The following is a 15,007-nucleotide window of genomic DNA, read 5'->3' as shown; positions in this document are numbered from 1 at the left end:
CTAAACAGGATCCAACGTGTTTACGCTAAGAAGAACGAAGATTTCTTGTGACAGCATTTTTTATAATGTAAGATGAGAAAATAGAACTATTTCATTTGCTGGCTTACAATTAAATATATCACTGGCCTAATTTTGTTTTTGATCACGCTATGACATTTCACTGGATTTTTTCCATTTAATATTTAAATATTCTCTGACTGTTATTTTTTACAATCAGCTCATTCATCTGTCTGAGTGTGCAGTTATCACCATAACTATACGTGTACTGGGATTCTTAATGCCAGCTCCCACAAGTAGTCATGGGCTGGTGAGCCCACATCCTTCTCTGGAGGATTGTCACAGAGCAGCTGACTTTACATTGCCCAATAGTTAATCTGGATCTGCTTTGTTTACCTTCAGACCACCAATTCTTCTTCTAGCTCCTTTTTGTCTATGGCCAGCAACGGGTGTTCAATTCTTTTCTCTTAAATCACTTGCTCTGTTTGGATCTACTCTTATTTTGCATTGTTACAAACATCTTTTTCCAATTCTCAGCTGTTTGGTTTATTTTGCTGGAATGGGCCTTTTTTGAAGATAAAGCACCTTCCTCTTTCAAAGAGAGGCATGACGTCAGCTGTAGAGCCATGGCGTATGGAGCAGAAACAGTAAGGCTAAGGCTCGGTCTACACTAGACCTTTCAGTTGACTACAGATATGCAAATCTAGCTATGGCAATTGTGTAGCTAGAATTGACATATCTGCAATCACCTGTAAGTTCTATCCTCACTGAGAAAGGTCAATGGGACCGTTTCTCGTGATGATGTCCTTTAGGCCTGGTGATAGGCGTGCAGGCAGTTGATTGCTGACCCCAGAGAGATCGATTGCACACATCATTACCAGACGTGCAAAATCGAACTCTGGAAGATTGACACTGAATGGGTTGATCTCTTGGTAATTATAGCCAAGCCCTGAGGAGCAGGAAAAGCAGATGGTAGCCTAAAAGGACAGGAGAACATCCAAATGGTTGGGAGTCTAAAGGAGGAGGGGAGCAACAGCTACTAAAGTGAGGAAGCTCATGTGACAGTGGGTGAGCATGTCTCTAGAAGAGGGACTGTGATGCGGTCAGTCTCATTCCTGGGCCCCAGGCCATCTATTTAGTCCACTGGCCCCAGCATATGCACCACGTTACCCTTGTTGGGGCAGGGGGCAGTCTTGTGGGAGGAAACTGGTCCCCACCCAGTCGTTCTAGGTTGTAGCCCAGGGACCCTGGACAGCTGCTATCTGGGAGGGCTGACTTACTTCACCCTGGCCCCTGCAGCTTCTTTCCCTGGGCCACTTCTCCCAGACACTTCTCCCTGGTATCCCCTTCCTCGAGTGGTAGTCATGGCAGCCAGTCTCCTCCTTAATTTGGCCCCTTCAGCTGACCAGTTCCTCCAAGTCTCTGGTGAGGCTCCAGACCCTCCCTGGGTTGGGGCAGCACAACCCCCACCCCGGGATTGCTGAGGCTCCTCCTCTCTCATGGCCCCAGCTGTTTCTCTCTGTCTCCTTACTCATCTCCCAAACTCTCCTTCACCACCTTCCCCTTGCCCTGCATGGAGAAGAGCTTACAAAGGTAGCCCCTGAGTAGGATCAGCTGGGCCTGATTGATTTAGGGCAGCCTACTCCTCAGCTGTTCCTGCTTTGGTTTCCAGCTCTGTCTCAGCTCTCTTTTTACTCCTGCCTCCCCTCTCCTGGCCCCAACCTGCCACAGGGACTTATGTGAAAGAATGGACTCAGCAGCAAGTGCTATCCAATCCTACTGATCACAGGAATACTAAAACGTATAATGTTCTGCCTCCTGACATCCCTGTATCATTTGGCTTTATGGCTCCTTAGGGCTGTACCACCATGGTGAATGCTTTTCCTGACAGTCTAAGGACCCTGCACCATCAGTGGCTGAAGAAGGTATAGCCTAACGATGAAGGGAAACTCCAAGGACTCAGCGTTCAGCCTAGCGCTGGCTCGGGAAGGCTCAGTGCTAGGAAGTAAGAAAGGAGGTGGAAGTAGCTAATAAAGTAAATCCCCCGTGTGACTGGCAGGGAGCAAAGTCATTCTTTTGGTGGGTTCACCTCCCATTCCAAGGGTTGGCTGTGGGGTGTGTCCATTGCCGCCCATCTTGGCGGGAGCACTTGTTTCTCAAGATGGTTACACATCTGAATCCTTCCCATCCTTTAGGGCCCCAGAAAAGGTTCAGTCAGCCCCCAGCTGCCCTTCTGGCAAGTTCTGCTCATGCTCTCTGGTGACACAGCAAGGCCAGATTTTGGTGTATTCTTCATTCTAAGTCGCCCTTATAAGGAAGCATAAGTAGGAAGCGAGGGCTGTCTGACAACCCCTGGGTATTCCATCAGTGCTGTGATTTGTATCTAGCAAAGCCCATAAATACTTTCCATCTTTCTCTTTCATCTGTGAGTCCAGGAAGGGCACTCGGAGAGGGTGGCAGGGAAACTTCAAACAGCATCCTAGAGAAGGCGTCACCAAAACACATTTCATGAGCCATAGTGCCCTGTGCAGCTGCAGGAAATTAGAGTGATCAGAGCTCCTCGCAGGATTTCTAAACCACCATCTGTAGTTCCTTTAGCAGCTTCTAGTGTTTGTAATGTGCTTGACAGCTTAAAAGAGCCCCAGCTGATTCATAAATTTTGTGTAGCCATATATGCAGCTGCCACTGATGTGCAGCCCGTTCTAGGGCAGAAGGCAATGTATCTTTGAGCAGCATGAAGGGATATTGAATAACTGTTGAGGGCAGCAAGTGAAGATGCAGTGGGGGTGGGGGAAACCCATTCACTTAACCCATTGAATGAGCCCATACCTGCATCGAGGAAGGACGGGTGAAAGAGTGCATTCCAACTTTATTTTGTTGAGGTTCTTATACTTGACTATGGATGATGTTCAGCCCCCATTGAAGACAATGAGAACATTGCTATTGACCGGAATGGGCCAGGATTTTACCACATAACACTAACGTGTTAAAACAAAGGTATTTTTTAAAATGGTCACCTCATAGACAACATGCTGCATTCCGCTATAGGGCTATTACTTCTTTGATCTCACCTTTGTCAGGGTCCTTCTTGCTGTTATCACTTGCTCTTCTAGCCTAAGTTTAGAGCCCAAGACTGCAAAAACTTCCTATCAGCTGATATGATATTCACCAAGGACTAGTCACAGCTGAACAGTCTGACTAGGATCAAGTAACTGGCTCTGTGGACGTGGGGCAGTCAATGGACGTGATATGTCTAGCAAAGCTTTTGATACAGTCTCCCATAATAGTATTGCCTGCAAGTTAAGGAAGTATGGATTGGATAAATGGACAATAAAGTGGATAGAAGCTGGCTAGATGGTTGGGCTCAACAGGTAGTGATCAACAGTTCAATGTCTGGTTGATGGTCAGAGTGCCCCAAGGGTCAGTTTTGCCGCTACTGATTCTGCACTGTAGCTTTGGTCGTTTCCCAGCTGAACTCCATGTGCTAGTGGCCTGTAGGCATCTACAAATAGTGTATTTCCTCCCTCAATTATTACATTCAGCTCAGCACATTATGTTCAATGTTTCCTTTATCTTTTTCTCTTGCTACATTTAAAAACATAATGGTCTTCTTTCCTGGCAGGACAGCGTGGCTTAATAATGTGATGCAATTGTGAGCTATCATCCTCTTCTTTGATCAAATTAATACCGCAAATGGAACTTGAAGGGGAATATTGTGGAAAACTAATCCTAGCTCTTCCTAGCTCTGCTGACTCATTGATTGGACCTGAAGGTGCATATGGCACAGACAGTCAATGCATTAACCTTTCCGTTTGAGGAAAGGGTTCATATCCTCCAACTAGGCCATCAGTGGTCTCAGTCAAATAAGAAAAGTGCTTTTGGTTGAGATTAGCATTATCTGACATGAAGCACCCTAGCTGTTTTGAAATAGGTGCTGTTAAGATAGGGAATGGAGCCATGTAAATGGTTCCCACAGGTGGCCTGGGGCCCAAGGTGTAGGCCTTCAGCCCATTCCCTAAAGGCTGTAGTGTTAGTTTGGGGTGTGGCCCCGAGAGTCTAGTTTCCCCTCCTTAGGGGAAGGTTTTCTGGGATTCTCCCCCTTTTAACCTGGGGAAGGGTCTGAAGGCTGCCTCTTCCCATGACCCACCCTGTGGCAGCTATGGCTCAGGCTCTGCGAGTGCCAGAGCCAACACCTGCCTTATTGCTGGTCAGCCCTGAACTGGCCTGGCTACTCTCCTTTTATCGTGCCTCCAGCCCTGACACTGACTGCAGGTGAAACAGGATGGGGCAAACAAGCTCGGTTTAGCCCCTGCATTGCCAGGCCTTCCTCTCCCAAGCCTATTTCAAAATAGATACTATTTCGAAAGAGGTACTCTGTGTGTAGACACACACACTATCTCAAAATAGCTTAGTGGTATTTTGAAATGCATTTTGATTGTAGCGGCATTATTTCAAAATAGCTATTCTGGAATAGCTTGTGTCAGAATAAGGCTGCTGCGTAGACATATCCCGAGAGAGCTGTGTGAAGAGTGCCAGTGAGAGATTAAGTTGCTGCCATTTGTCCAGATGAAATTTTCCTTGTGAGAGTGGCAGCTAAAATGGCTCTTGATTTACATCTCTGGGTTCCTGATCATGTTCTCTTACCATCTCTGCATTACTGAATGGGTCATTAGAAACCACAGCTGCCGCGGACGTGGATTGAGCTTGGCAGTGATTTTTGTCTTGTAATTCAGGTGGAAGGCTGCAAAATAAAAATAATTTGAATTCTGAACTAATGAAAGCTTCTTGAACAAAAATAACACCACCAAGAAAATACCCCATGACAAACAAAGCCACACCCTGTTAGGGTTATGTGGTAGTGTAATGCAGCCAGGCTGTGTGGCAGACACACTCATGTACGCACAGAGACAGGGACAACTTCCCAGCAAGCATAGACAAATCAGCTACTTTCACTTACTTGAGACCTGCCTCCCCGTTATTAGCGTTCTTACGTTTTCACTTTTTATGAGCTCCATCTATCTGCAGAAACTGTTGAAAAAAATAATCTGTGAGCCACATGCATTATTGGTTCCAGAGTAGTAAAGACTTTAGCTAAAACTGCAGGAAGGCTTTAATTCTAACCTTCCAGATTCCCTTGTTCATAACATTCTTGGGGAGGGAAAAAATCTCTTTTTGGGTGAGGATTTTTCCCTTTATGCTCTTAAACCATAAGATTTCCAGGAAAGGAAACTTGTTTTTTTATTCACTCTGGCTTCCCTACTGAGCCATACCATGGACTGCACGTGACATAATTAGCAATAGTGCTTGTATCTCAATGAATGGAGTATTTATTTGTTTTTTAAATGTCTTCAGCTGTTCTGGGAGCATCTAAGTAGGCAAACGGCTTTGCAGACTTCACAGCAGATTTTCATACACGTAGTGACACACAGATAACTCATTAAAACAATAAATTTTTTAAAATTTGTGCGTTACATGTGACTAGGCCTCAGTGAAGCATATCCGAGGAGTGAGCCAGCAGTAGGCAAGGCGAGGTTTAAAACGATAACTGTAAATATTTAAAATGGGGTTTACATATGTACTGTAACAGTGTTTAAGATGGGGACAAGAATCCACTCATGTAAGAACATATGAATTGTCAGAATTGTATGAGTCAGACCAATGATGCTTCCAGCCCTGTCTTCTGACCTTGGCTGATGTCACATGCTTCGGAGGGCATGAATAGAATGGGGCAATTTTTCTAGTGATCCATCCTCATCATGAATTTTCAGCATCTAGCAGTCAAAAGCTTAGGGAAACCCAAAGCTTGGGGTTGTATCTTTGACCACCTTGGCTAGCAACCATTGATGGACATGTCCTCCGTGAACTTATCAATTCATTTTTTAACCTGGCTATACTTTTGACCTTCACCACATCCCCTGGCAATGAGTTCCACAGATTGACAGTATAGGGATCTCCTCCTGTTTGTGTTTAAACTGCTGCCTCTTAAGTTCCTTGCACGAACCCTAGTTCTTGCATTTTGTGAGTGTAAATACCACTCCCTTATATACTTTATATACACCAGTTCTGATTTTATAGACCTCTATCATATCCCACTTTGGTCAACATTTTTTTTCTAAATGGAACAACCAAATCTTTTAATTATCTCCTCACAAGGAAGCTGGTTTATACCCCTCATCACTTTGTTGCCCTTCTCTGTACCTTTTCCAGTTCTGTTATACAGGCTGAACCTCTCTAGTCTGACACTCTCAAGACCTGACCAGTGCCGAACCAGAGAATTTGCTGAGCCATGGAAGGTCAATATTTTCTAGCAGCATTAGCAGCCTTTCCACTGCTTACTCAGCTCCTAGATGACTTTTAGGGGTAAATGAGAGGTAAATAACAGCTCGGCACACTGCGAGCCAGGACTTGTGGCTATAAGCAAACTTCATGAGGCTGCTGAGAACTTGGCCACACCTATGATAACTAACTACAATCATGCCAGACTATGGATGTTGGCAGACCAGAGAGCGCCAGACTAAAGGGGTTTGACCTGTATCTTTTTCTGAGATGGGATGACTAGGAATGCATACAGCTTTCTAGAAGTAGGCTTGTCATAGGTTTTCATACACACAATGTGATATTTTCTGTCTTGTTGCCCTTTCCTAAAGGCTCCTAACTTTCTGTTTGCTTATTTGACTGCTGTAGCACATTGTATTCGGCGACTCAAAGGTCTCTTTTGAGTGGTAACAGATAATTTAAATCTCATCACAAAACAAAAAAGCAGTCTGGTAGCACTTTAAAGACTAACAGTGCAATTTATTAGGTGATGAGCTTTCATGGTACAGAGCCACTTCGGGGTCTGCTTTTTTTGTTTTGTGAAGATACAGACTAATATTCCTATCTCTCTGTGACTCAAATCCCATCAGTTTTATGTACTGTTGGGATCATAATTTTCAATCCGCATTATGTTTTCTTTATGAAATTTGAATTTTATCTGCCATTTTGTTGCCTATTCCCCCAATTTTGTGATCACCCGTTGGAATTTTTTGCAGGTGGGTGGCAAGGACCTCCTGGCCCTCAGAGACTGTGTACAGGCTTTGGAAGCCAGGATGGCTGAACTGAAGGAGTTAAGAAAGGCAGAAAGGTCCATAGAAGAGGATTTCTGGGACACTGTAGAATTGTCCCACCTCCACTCCAACAGCCCCTGTGTTGTTGAGGAGTGTGAAAGTCTCAGGGAATGAGAACATTCAACTGGAGCAGAGGGAAACCATCCCATGGTTGGGACCCTCCTTCCAGATGATCCTCCCCTGCATGGAGGATACCTCTGCAGGGGAGGGAATTCTAGTCATTAGGAAAAGGCAGATATTAGTAATGGGGGATTTGATCATTAGAAACATAGGCAACTGGGTTTCTTATGCCTGGAAGAACCATACAATGACTTAGCCTGGTGCAAAGGTGGCAGATCACTCAAGGCACCTAGATAGACTTATACGTAGTGCTGGTGAGGAGCCAATAGTAGTGATACATGTGGGTAAAATGACATAGGGAAAGGTAGGAGAGAGTTTCTGGAGGCCAAACTTAGGCTTCTAGAAAAGGGATGCGAATTCAGGACCTCTGTGGTAGCATTCTCTGAAATGCTTTCAGGTCCATATGCAGAGCAGGATAGGTGATGGAACTTCAGAGTATCAATGTGTGGTTGAGATGATGGTGTAGGGAGGAGAGGTGGAACCAGACTGCTGGCACTTAACATTTGAAAGGTCATAGAGCAGTTTTTAAGCTAAGGGGTGGGGGAAAGCTGATGGATGCAGAGGAGCACATGGGTCGGACAGATGCATCTCTTATGGGAAGGCCTATAAATAGGGATTTTCTAAGTTCTGTTAAGGAAGAGAAGATTGAAAATGATAAAATATGGATAAACTCAAATGAGAAACAATCAATTGAAGAAGAACCTAATACATCAAGATAAATAGTGACAAATGTTTAAAGTGCTCATACACACATACTAGAAGTCTAAATAATAAGACGGGTGAACTAGAGTGCCTTGTATTAAAGGAGGATATTGATATAATAGACATCACAGAAACTTAGTAGAATGAGGACAAGCAATAGGATACAGGCATACCAGGTTACAAAACATACTGGAAGGACAGAACAGGTCATGCTGTTAAGGGAGCAGCACTATATGTAAAGGAAAATGTAGAATCAAATGAAGTAAAAAAATTAAATGAACCAAAATAGCCCATAGACCCTCTGTGGTTAGTAATGCCAGGCTCTAATAATAAGAATATAGCAGTAGGGCTATGTTAGTGACCATCTGTTGTCAGAGCACGTCCACACATAAAAGCAGAGCAATCTTTTGATCCACTCTGTCAACAAAAGGGCTACATAGCTTTTTTGTTGACAGTTTTGCTTCATTTATCTGGGGATACTTCAACAGTGGATACTTTTTCCCCAGAATGATTGCTCATCAGTATTTCATTGGTGCTTTTTGAGTTACACTGCTGCACTACAGCCAGACACACAGGATGAACTGATGGGGATCACAAGGGAATGTGGACTGTTTCTCACCTGGGTTATTTCAGCTGCCATCTGATAGGGCAGAGTACACCCTGAAGTGATTCTTACCATCCAGAATCTGGATAAAGCTGGAATTGGCATGAAACCACTGTCTCTTGTGAACGCATGCAGCACTTGGCAGCCTAGTAGGAGGAAAAGTACTAGTAAAGCATATGTAAGATTTAGTCATAATTTTACGTGCTGAAAAGATTTTCCGTCTTATGATCCCAGGCACGCTGCTCTAGAGAAAAATACTGGCAAGTGACTTAGAAGCTCTGAGCCAACATGGGGTTGACTGAAGTATTGTCTAGAATTCCCAGAAAAGGCCCACATCTGACCCTTTGCTTTATGGTCCACACTACACTAGCAATAACGATGCCTTGTCTTACATTTTCAGAGTGACAGCTGTGCTTCAAAAAAGGGGCTGGCACCATCTCTTAGCTCCCTGTTGGCACAAGGAGAAGAACAGGGCTCAATGCTGGAATAGACTCATTAGTGTGTCTTAGGGACTTTTTTAAAGGCTGCTAAGCTGCTCGAAGGGAGATAGACTTTAGACTTCAGGCCATAAGCTGCTCCTTGGGAGGTTAGGAAGTCTGCTACAACACATCCAGCCACTGAACACCAGGGGTCTCAGTCCATTGATGGCTTTGGCTAGGGCTTTCTAAATCTGCAACGGGCCCTATCTGTTGTGTTAGTGCAACATTTACATGTCATGGAGAGCCTCAAACCTCCCACCCCCAAGCCACTCATGCTGCCTAATCCTATGTTTCCACCAGGGCCATATGCTAAATTACTGAGTCCGGATATTGCTGAGCTGCTCCATTGCTCTTGGTCATTGTGGCTCAGCTCTGGAGGAATTCTCCAACTGGGAGTTCCCTGTCAATGTCTCCTGCAGGGCCTGGGCCTGGTGTAGGTGAACTCAGAGCGTGCCCCCTCAGACTGGGTGATAAATGACTGCCAGGAATGAGCTCACTGGAAAAAACTGGGGCTGGCTGACGGGTGTGTGTGATGCCAATGAGCCCAGAGAACTCCCCTGGAATGGAAGAGGACCTGTGTTTGAATCCCTGCTCTGTCTAGTTCGGAGTCAGTGGTTGAATCCAGCTCTACCGTAGTGGAGGAAAGAGCCTAGGCACTGGGCCCCAGCCTAGCAGGGGCAGGCAGAGCTCACACTAGCTGGTTAGTTGCTGACCTGTCAAAGCCTGCACACTCCAGGCGAGGGCTCACTGCTAAGCTGAGGCAAGTGCCTAATTGTTTGCTGGGGGGAGCTCCCGCTAGTGGCTGCCTCATCGTTTCTTACTGACTGGACCAGGCAACTCCCCACTTCTCTCTCCTCTCCTGGGCATCCTTCCGTCTGCATTGACTATGGATCGCGCCCTTCGTAACCCCATTTAAGATCGTCATTTGCAGTGTTGACTGTGACTGTGGAGGCCCACACGAGAGTGACAGTCCTTGCTACATCTACTGCATTTGCAGTGGGTGTCTGGCAGGTCCTTGCTGTCCTTTCTAAGGGCTCACTTCTCCTCTGCCAGCTGTCTGATCTTCCTCTCGCCCTTCGGAAGGCCCTTGCGTAGTTCCTGCTTCCAGCTGCTGTGGTCATCTGCCAGCTCTTCCCAACTATCTGGGTCGATGGCTACCTCTTTGCAGTCCCTCTTACAGACATCTTTGTAGCACAACTGGGGGCATCTGGCAGGTCTTTTGCTAGAGGCTAGCTCACCGTACAGGATGTCTTTTGGGATCCTTCCATCATTCATCCTGTGGATGTGGCCAAGCCAGCGGAGCTGCCGCTGCCTGAGGCGGGTATGCATGGTTGGAATTCCAGCTTGCTTGAGGACGGTGTTGTTGAACACTCTGTCCTTCCATGATATCCCAAGAATGCGCCTGAGGCAGCGCAAGTGGAAGACATTCAGCCTCTTTTCCTGGCGGGCGTACAAGGTCCAAGACTCGCTGCCGTAGAGTGCTGAGGATGCAGGCTCTGTAGACTTGCATTTTGGTGTGAGTGTACAGCTTGTTGTTGTTCCACACTCTCTTGCTAAGTCTGGACAGAGTTATGGCTGCTTTTCCAATCTTCCTGGTTAGCTCAGTCTCTAGAGACAGGGTGTCAGTGGTGGTGGACCCGATGTCAGTAAACTTATGGATGACCTCTAGCGTGTAATTGTCAGTGCTGATTGATGGAGGTTCAGCAACGTCCTGACCAAGTACGTTTGTCTTCTCTAGGCGGATGGTAAGCCCAAAGTCCTTGCACGCTTTGGAGAACTGATCCAGCAGTTTTTGAAGCTGGACTTCTATGTGTCACTACAGCAGCGTCATCTGCGAACAGCACATCTCTAATGAGCACTTCCCGCACCTTACACTTAGCCTTCAGCCTTGCAAGATTAAACAGTTTCCCATCAGATCTTGTGTGCAAGAAGATGCCCTATGTTGGGGACCCAAAGGCGTCAGGAGGAGGGCGAAGAAGATCCCGAACAATGTCGGAGCAAGGACACATCCTTGTTTGATGCCACTCCTGATGCTGAAGGCATCCGATGATGTGCCGTCATATTGGATGGTTCCTCCCGTGTCTTCGTGGAAAGCCTGGATTATCTTGAGTAGCCGTGGTGGACAGCCTATCTTGTGGAGCAATTTAAACAGTCCATCCCTACTGACCGAGTTCAAAAGCCTTGGTCAGGTCGATGAAGGCGACATAGAGTGGCTTCCTCTGCTCCCTGCATTTCTCCTGCAGCTGTCTCAGGGAGAAGATCATGTCAATGGTAGATCTCTCGGTGTGGAATCCACACTGGGATTCAGGATACACTCTCTCAGCGAGCTTCTGGAGTCTGCCAAGGATGACACGAGCAAACAATTTACCCGTGATACTTAGGAGGGAGATTCCATGGTAATTGTTGCAGTCACTTCTGTCTCCTTCGTTCTTATACAAGGTTACAATGTTGGCATCCCGCATAACCTGTGGAACCTCACCCTCTCTCCAGCACAGGCACAGCAGTTCATGTAGTGGTTCCAGGAGTGTGTCCAAGGCACATTTGATTACCTCTGGTGGTATACCGTCCTGGCCTGAGGCCTTTCCTACCGCAGTGCTGTCACTAAGAACATGAGAACATAAGAACGGCCGTACTGGGTCAGACCAAAGGTCCATCTAGCCCAGTATCCCATCTGCCGACAGTAGCCAATGCCTGGTGCTCCACAGGAGGTGAACTGAAGACAATGATCAAGTGATTTGTCTCCTGCCATCCATCTCCCGCCTTCAACAAAAGGCTAGTCACCATACCTTACCCTTGCTAATAGCCATCTATGGACCTAACCTCCAAATATTTATTGAGCTCTTTTTTAAACTCTGGTAGAGTCCTGGCCTTCACAGCATCCTCTGGTAAGGAGTTCCACAGATTGACTGTGCGCTGTGTGAAGAAAAACTTTCTTTTATTAGTTTTGAACCTGCTACCCTTTAATTTCATTTGGTGTCCTCTAGTTCTTATATTATGGGAACAAGTAAATAACTTTTCTGTATTCACTTTCTCTACACCATTCATGATTTTATATAGCTCTATCATATTGCCCCTCAGTTTCCTCTTTTCTAGACTGAAAAGTCCCAGTCTCTCTAGCCTCTACTCATATGGGACCTGTTCCAAACCCTTAATCATTTTAGTTGCCCTTTTCTGAACCTTTTCTAATGCCAATATATCTTTTTTGAGGTGAGGAGACCACATATGCACGCAGTACTCAAGATGTGGGTGTCCCATAGTTTTATATAGGGGAAGTAAGATATTCTTTGTCTTATTTTCTATCCCTTTTTTAATTATTTCTAACATCCTATTTGCTTTACTGACTGCCGCTGCACACTGCGTGGATGTTTTCAAAGAACTATCCACTATAATTCCAAGATCCCTTTCCTGATCTGTTGTAGCTAAATTTGCCCCCATCATATTGTATGTATAATTAGGGTTATTTTTCCCAATGTGCATTACCTTACACTCACCCAATTTCATTTGCCATTTTGCTACCCAATCACTAAGTTTGCTGAGATCTTTTTGAAGTTCTTCACAGTCTGCTTTGGTTTTGACTATACTGAACAGTTTGGTGTCATCTGCAAACTTTGCCACCTCACTGCTTACCCTTTCTCTAGATCATTGACGAATAGTTTTCTTCAACTCGACCACAGTTGGGTCCTGGTCCAGCTCATCCATGACTGATAGGAGCTCGACGGCGTTGAGGGCTGTATCAGCCACAATGTTCTCACATGAGTACAGCTCGGGGTACTGCTCAACCCATCGCTCCATATATTTGGCTTTGTCAGTGATGACTTCACCAGATTTGGATTTCAGAGGTGCCATCTTGTTCTGGATGGGTCCCCTTGCCTTCTTTATGCCCTCATACATTCCCTGAGATTACCAGAGTCAGCACATGTCTGGATACTGCTGCATAGCTTAAGCCAGTAGTTGTTGGCACAGTGTCTGGCTGTCTGCTGTACTACTTTTCTGGCTACTCTGAGTGCTTGCTGGGTGCAATGACTTGGTGAGCGTTTATACTCCAGAAGTGCAGCACACTTCTTTTCGATGACTGAAATCATCTCATCGGAGTTAGCTTCGAACCAGTAATTTGTGTTTCCAGCTCTTCTTCCAAACACCGACAAGGTTGTATTCAAGATGCTGCCATCTGGATGTTGCATTAACATCCCCAGGGCTGCTGTGCAGATTCTCTTCAAGGGTCTCTCTCTAAACATTTCGGCTTTTTCTGAGTTTGCTGTCTTTCTGGCATCAATGCGGGGCCTTCCAGTTGGTTTAGAATGGTGCAGCTTCTTGGGTCTCAGCTTGAGCTTGGAGCAGACTAGCGAATGATCTATATCGCAGTCAGCACTATGGTAGCTGCGTGTCAGGAGGACGTGTTTGAAGTTGTCGCGTATGGTGATGACCAAGTCTCATTGGTGCCAGTGTTTCGAGCGTGGGTGTCTCCATGACACTCTGTGCTGTGGCTTGGTTCGGAAAAATGTGTTTGTGATGCACAGATTGTGGCACGTGCAACGTTTGAGGAGATGCTGTCCGTTGTCATTCATTTTTCCCACACCAAAGTGACCTTGGCAAGAGGGCCATGAGTCACGATCTGCTCCAACTCTTGCACTGAAGTCACCCAAAAGGTACAATTGTTCATGAGCAGGTATTTGCACTATGCCAGCACTGAGATCGTCATAGAACTTGTCCTTTGCTTCTGGTGTGGCGTTCAGGGTTGGAGTGTAAGCCCTGATCAGGTGGATGGGACTGGTGCAGGTTTGAAGTTTGACCTGAAGGAGTCTTTCTGATCTACCCGTGACTAGTTCCACCATTTGCAGAAGGGTGTTTCTGATGGCAAAGCCAACACCGTGCTCCCTGGGTTCCTCTTGGGCTTTGCCCTGCCAGAAGAAGGTGTAGTCCATTTCCTTTAGGGATCCTGAAGCTGTGAGTTGCATCTCCTGCAAAGTGGTGATGTCAGCTTGGAGCCTCTTCAGTTCTTCGTTGATGACAGCGGTCTTTCGGATGTCGCTGATGTCTTTAGTCTTTAGTCAAACCGGTCAACATGGTCCGTACATTCCAACAAGCAAGCTTGAAACTTTGATGATTTCCTTGTCTTAATAATTTTCTTGCTGGTTTGTCTGGTGCTCATTTCAGTCACTTGTCAGGTTTGGGAACCTTAAGCCTCATGCACCCAGTGAGGCAAGTGAACTGTGGCAAGACAGAACCCTACTGGCTGGGGGCTGCCCAGCTTAAGGCGGGCAGTGACTGTCCAATGAGATGCGATGATCTCTCCCACCGTCGGAAGCAACCCCTGGCGCTCGTTCTCTACGCCAATCAAGCAAGGGCTTATAACTGGTATCTGTTGCCTCCTGTGTTGGTTCAACGCTGTTAAGCGATACTGGAGTACCTCTCCAGGTGCGAGCCTGGGCAATTTTTATGGAGACCCTGGGCTGCCCAGACAACAGGCCCCCCCGTCGGCTTTACTGATATAGTCCAAAGGAAAGGATAACCTCTATGTTTGGTGCCAGCTCAGCTGCAGGAGTTGCTGTGACAGTGCCAGAAGTTGACACAGAACTGCCTTAGGACTCCACTCTGGATTTTCTGTCAGGGTTTACTCCCTTAGCCTTACTCCTTCCCAGGATACCCACAAGGCAGTGGGGCGTCTTCCTCCGCCTTCACAGGAGTTGTCGATTTGCAGCACCACACCTCCTGGTCCGTCAGCAGCTGGGAAGAGCACAGTCTGGTGACTACTTATAGGATGGGCCCTGTTGACTAGAAACCGTCTCCCTCTGAAAATTGCTTGTTGGTGCTGCAGCAATCTCTGTCCCTGTGTTGTTCACAATGGCCTCTGAAGAGGTTTCTCAGAATTTTTCTTGGCTCTCCTGAACCCAAAGGAATCCGACAGCTGATTGTTTCCAACTCGCCTGAACGGCAAGACCGCAGCAGTCACGACAGAAACTTCAAACAAACCTGAGCCATAGTTCCCAGAGGCCCACTTG

Source organism: Carettochelys insculpta, chromosome 13 (assembly GCF_033958435.1).
Source record: "Carettochelys insculpta isolate YL-2023 chromosome 13, ASM3395843v1, whole genome shotgun sequence".
In the NCBI taxonomy this organism is placed as follows: domain Eukaryota; kingdom Metazoa; phylum Chordata; order Testudines; family Carettochelyidae; genus Carettochelys; species Carettochelys insculpta.
The sequence above is the reverse complement of the archived record's forward strand: the minus strand, read 5'-3'. Positions refer to the sequence as shown.